This window comes from Macaca mulatta, chromosome X (assembly GCF_049350105.2).
Source record: "Macaca mulatta isolate MMU2019108-1 chromosome X, T2T-MMU8v2.0, whole genome shotgun sequence".
In the NCBI taxonomy this organism is placed as follows: Eukaryota; Metazoa; Chordata; class Mammalia; order Primates; family Cercopithecidae; genus Macaca; species Macaca mulatta.
This window is the reverse complement of record NC_133426.1, coordinates 49,383,827-49,390,145: the sequence shown is the minus strand read 5'-3', so window position 1 is coordinate 49,390,145 and position 6,319 is coordinate 49,383,827.

Below are 6,319 nucleotides of genomic sequence, written 5' to 3'. Positions count from 1 at the left end.
GAAGAAGAAAGAAAAATTAGCTGGGCATGGTTACATGTACCTATAGTCACAGCTACTTAGGAGGTTGAGGTGGGAGGATCACTTGAGCCAAGAAGGTCAAGGATGCAGTGAGCTCTGATGACACTACTGCACTCCAGCCTGGGTGACAGAATAAGACCCTGTCTCAATTTTTAAAAATAGAAAATAAAAATGTACAAAGTTATCTATCTAATTAACTACATTAACAGATGAATGGGAAAAAAATACTGTGGTAAACAAAATAGATGCACTGATGAAACTCAACATATATTCAAACGAATACTGTCAGCAAATTTACAACAGAATGGAATGACTTACTCTGATAAAGCCCGTCTACAAAAAAAAAGGACAGTAAATATGATGGTGAAATGGTGAAATGTTTCCGTTTCTCATCAGGGATAAGACAATGGATGTCCACTATCACCATGGTAACAGGTGGGTCTGCGCAATGCCATAAAATCAGAAAAGGAAATAAAACTCTTTTTTTTTTTTTTTTTTTTGAGACAGAGTCTCCCTCTGTAGCCCAGGCTGGAGTGCAGTGGCCGATCTCAGCTCACTGCAAGCTCCGCCTCCCGGGTTCACACCATTCTCCGGCCTCAGCCTCCCGAGTAGCTGGGACTACAGGCGCCTGCCACCTCGCCCAGCTAGTTTTTTGTATTTCTTAGTAGAGACGGGGTTTCACTGTGTTAGCCAGGATGGTCTCGATCTCCTGACCTCGTGATCCGCCCGTCTCGGCCTCCCAAAGTGCTGGGATTACAGGCTTGAGCCACCGCGCCCGGCCGGAAATAAAACTCTTTAAAATGATAGCACCGGCCCAGCGCAGTGAGGGCCTGTAATCCCAGCACTGTGGGAGGTGAGGCGAGTGCATCACTTACACTCAGGAGTCCAAGAACAGCCCGGGAAACATGGCAAAACCCTGTCTCTACAAAAAATACAAAAGGAAAAACAAAGAAAAATGGCAGAAACAAAATTGCTCTTATTGAAGGATGATATGATTCTGTATGTTGAAGATTGAAAATGATCTAGAAGTAAACTTTTAGAATGCATAAGCATATTTCACAAGGCTGCTGGATAGAAAATCAATATATAAGAATAATGTCTCACCCGGGCGCGGTGGCTCACGCCTGTAATCCCAACACTTTGGGAGGCCGAGCGGGTGGATCACGAGGTCAGGAGTTCAAGAGCAGCCTGGCCAAGATGGTGAAACTCCATCTTTACTAAAAATACAAAACTTAGCCGGGTGTAGTGGTGGGCTCCTGTACTCCCAGCTACTCGGGAGGCTGAGGCAGAAATTGCTTGCATCCAGGAGGGGGGGTTGCAGTGAGCAGAGATCATGCCACTGCACTCCAGCTTAAACAACAGAGTGAGACTCCGTCTCAAAAGAGAAAAAAAGAAAGAAAGAAAAAAAAAGAATGATGTCTGTACACACAAACTCAGTTAGAATGTAAAATTTCAAAGAATGATACGTATCTCACAGCATCAAAAACCTAGAAATAAAATTCACAAAAGATGTACAAGACTTCTTTGCAGAAGGCTGTAAAGCTTTATTGGGAGAACTTTAATGAACAAATTTCCAACACAGGAGCAGCCTGCATCATTTCAGCGTGTCTTCTTTTAACTCTGTGATTGCTTTTCACCTGTAACAGAAACATAACAGTTGGAAACATGACTTAACAGCAGTTTATCTATATGATTCTAAAGGCATGTAGAGCCCGCTACAGTTTGGGTTTTATTAAATAGACTAAAAACAGAACCGTAAGGGTGATCCTGTATCTTACATCCAATTAAACCTCTGTATACACTTTGAGGACAGACCTCCAGAATTTAAAGGTAATTTCTTCCCTATATATCAAGTACCTCCTTTAAATTCAAAAGCACTTATAATGAATGGTCAGCAATTTGGAAAACACATATGTAAAACATATTTCAGTTGATTACTCAGGAAGGACTAAGGTCATGGTCTTTGGACTTCAAATCTTATCAACTCATGTCTCAAAATCTGAAACTTACATGTAACATTTGATATGGCTAGAGGTGATTATATCACTCTATCCACTGTCTTATTAGAAATAGTGGCTCGTGCAGACTGACTGTGGGGGCAGAGAGTGTGCTTAGCACAGGCATCTTACTCACACCCATCCTGAGCATCACTGACCTTCATGCCACAGAAAATAGAAACTAAACAATCTATCACCTTTTGATCATTTACTCACTCAAGGTTTCCTTCGTGAAAGATTTAAAAAGCAATTATTTATTAAGAGCCAGAGAATCCCAGCCTGGGCAACATAGTGAGACCCCATCACTACAAAACTTTTATTAAAAAAACAAAATAAATCAGGCACGGTGGCTTGTGCCTGTAGTTCCAGCTACTCAAGAGGCTGAGGTAGGACGATCACTTGAGCCTGGGAGTCAGAGGTTGCAGTGAGCTGAAGCTGCACCACTGCACTCCCGCCTGGGCAACAGAGTGAGACTCTGTCTAAAAAAAAAAAAAAAAAAAAAAAAAGGCAGCAATAGCAAGATGGCCAAATAGTAATACCTCTGGTCTGCAGCTCCCAGCAAGATCAAGGCAGAAGCTGGGTGATTTCTGCATTTCCAGCTGAGGTACCCGGCTCATCTCACTGGGACTCATTAGACAGTGGGTGCAGCCTGTGGAAGGTGATCAGAAGCAGGGTGGGGCATTGCCTTACCGGGGAAGCACTAGGGGTCGGGGAACTCCCTCCCCTAGCCAAGGAAAGTCATGAGGAACTGTGTTGTGAGGAACGGTGCATCCAGGCCCAGATACTATGCTTTTCCCATGGCCTTCTCAACCTGCAGACCAGGAGATTCCCTCCTGTGCCTACGCCACCAGGGCCCTGGGTTTCAAGCACAGAACTGGGTGACCATTTGGGCAGATATGGAGCTTGCTGCAGGAGTTGTTTTTCATACCCCAGTGGTGCCTGGAATGCCAGGAAGACAGAACCATTCACTCCCCTGGAAAGGGGGCTGAAGCTAGGGAGCCATGTGGTCTAGCTGAGCAGGTCCCACCCCCATGGAGTCCAGCAAACTAAAATCTACTGGCTTGAAATTCTCACTGCCAGCACAGCAGTCTGAAGTTGACCTGGGACTGTCAAGCTTGGTCGGGGGAGGGACATCTGCCATTACTGAGGCTTGAGTAGGCAGCTTTCCCCTCACAGTATAAACAAAACCTCCAGGAAGTTCAAACTGGGCAGAGCCCACCACCATTTGGCAAACCCGCTATAGCCAGACTGCCTCTCCAGATTCCTCTTCTCTGGGTAGGGCATCTCTGAAAGAAAGGCAGCAGCCCCAGTCAGAGGCTTATAGATAAAACTCCCATCTCCCTGGGACAAAGCACCTGGGGGAAGGGGCAGCTGCGGGCACAGCTTCAGCAGATTTAATGTTCCTGCCTGCCGGCTCTCAAGAGAGCAACAGATCTCCCAGCACAGCACTCAAGCTCTCCTAAGGGACAGACTGCCTCCTCAAGTGGGTTCCTGACCCCCATGCCTCCTGACTGGGAGATACCTCCAAGCAGGGGTCGACAGATACCTCATGTAGGAGAGCTCCGGCTGACATCTGGCAGGTGCCCCTCTGGGACAAAGCTTCCCAGAGGAAGGAACAGGCAGCAATATTTGCTGTTCTGCAGCCTCTGCTGGTGATACCCAGGCAAACAGGATCTGGAGTGGACCTCCAACAAACTCCAGCAGACCTGCAGCAGAGGGGCCTGACTGTTAGAAGGAAAACTAACAAACAGAAAGGAATAGTATCAACATCAACAAAAAGGACGTCTACACAAAATCCCCATCTGAAGGTCACCAACATCAAAGACCAAAGGTAGATAAATCCACAAAGATGAGGAAAACCAAGCACAAAAAGGCTGAAAATTCCAAAAACCAGAACGCCTCTTCTCCTCCAAAGGATCGCAACACCTTGCCAGCAAGGAAATAAAACTAGACCGAGAATGAGTTTGACGAATTGTCAGAAGTAGGCTTCAGAAGGTGGGTAATAACAAACTCCTCCGAGCTAAAGGAGCATGTTCTTACCCAATGCAAGGAAACTGAGAGCCTTGAAAAAAGGTTAGAGAAATTGCTAACTAGAATAACCAATTTAGAGAAGAACATAAATGACCTGATGGAGCTGAAAAACACAGCACGAGAACTTCGTGAAGTATACACAAGTATCAATAGCCATATCGATCACGAGGAAGAAAGGATATCAGAGACTGAAGATCAACTTAATGAAATAAAGCATGAAAACAAGATTAGAAAAAAAAAAGAAAAAAAGGAACGAACAAAGCCTCCAAGAAATATAGGACTATGTGAATAGACCAAACCTACATTTGACTGGTGTACCTGAAAGTGACGGGGAGAATGGAACCAAGTTGGATAACACCCTTCAGGATATTATCCAGGAGAACCTCCCCAACCTAGCGAGACAGGCCAAGATTCAAATTCAGGAAACACAGAGAACACCACAAAGATACTTCTCGAGCAGAGCAACCCCAAGACACATAATCGTCGATTCACCAAGGTTGAAATGAAAGAAAAAATGTTAAGGGCAGCCAGAGAGAAAAGTCCCACAAAGGGAAGCCTGTCAGACTAACAGTGGATCTCTCTGCAGAAACCCTACAAGCCAGAAGAGAGTGGGGGCCAATATTCAACATTCTTAAAGAAAAGAATTTTCAACCCAGAATTTCATATCCAGCCAAACTAAGCTTCATAAGCAAAGGAGAAATAAAATCCTTTACAGACAAGCAAATGCTGAGAGATTTTGTCGCCACCAGGCCTGCCTCACAAGAGCTCCTGAAGAAAGCAGTAAATATGGAAAGGAAAAACCAGTACCAGCCACTGCAAATACCAAATTGTAAAGACCATTGACACTATGAAGAAACTGCATGAACGAATGGGCAAAATAACCAGCTAGCATCATAATGACAGGATCAAATTCACACATAACAATATTAACCTTAAATGTAAATGGGCTAAATGCCCCAATTAAAAGACACAGACTGGCAAATTGGATAGAGTCAAGACCCATCAGTGTGCTATATTCAGGAGACCCATCTCGTGTACAAATAGACACATAGGCTCAAAATAAAGGGATGGAGGAATATTTACCAAGCAAATGGAAAGAAAAAAAAAAAAGCAGGGGTTGCAATCCTAGTCTCTGATAAAAGAGACTTTAAACCAACATAGATCAAAAGAGACAAAGAAGGGCATTACTTAATAGTAAAGGGATCAATGCAACAAGAAGAGCTAACTATCCTAAATATATATGCACCCAATACAGGAGCACCTAGATTCATAAAGCAAGTTCTTAGAGACCTACAAAGAGACTTAGACTTCCACACAATAATAGTGGGAGACTCTAACACCCCACTGTCAATATTAGACAGATCAATGAGACAGAAAATTACAAGGATATCCAGGACTTGAACTCAGCTCTGGACCAAGTAGGCCTAATAGACATCTACAGAACTCTCCACCCAACATCAACGGAATATACATTCTTCTCAGCACCACATTGCACTTATTCTAAAATTGACCACATAATGTGAAGTAAAACACTCCTCAGCAAATGCAAAAGAACAGAAATTATAACAAACCGTCTCTCAGACAACAGTGCAATCAAATTAGAACTCAGAATTAAGAAACTCACTCAAAACCACACAACTATATGGAAACTGAACAACCTACTCCTGAATGGCTACTGGGTAAATAATGAAATTAAGGCAGAAATAAAGTTCTTTGAAACCAATGAGAACAAAGACACAATGTACCAGAATCTCTGGAACATAGCTAAATAGTGTTTAGAAGGAAATTTATAGCACTAAATGCCCACAGGAGAAAGCAGGAAAGATCTAAAATCGACACCCTAATATCACAATTAAAAGAACTAGGGAAGCAAGAGCAAACAAATTCAAAAGCTAGCAGAAGACAAGAAATAACTAAGATCAGAGCAGAACTGAAGGAGATAGAGACAAGAAAAACCCTTCAAAAAATCAATGAATCCAGGAGCTGGTTTTTTGAAAACATTAACAAAATAGATAGACCGCTAGCCAGACTAATAAAGAAGAAAAGAGAGAATAATCAAATAGACACAATAAAAAATGATAAAAAGGGATATCAGCACTGATCCCACAGAAATACAAACTACCATCATAGAATACTATACACATCTCTACACAAATAAACTAGAAAATCTAGAAGAAATTGATAAATTCCTGGAGATATACACCCTCCCAAGACTAAATCAGGAAGAATTCAAATCCCTGAATAAACCAATAACAAGTTCTAAAATTGAGGCA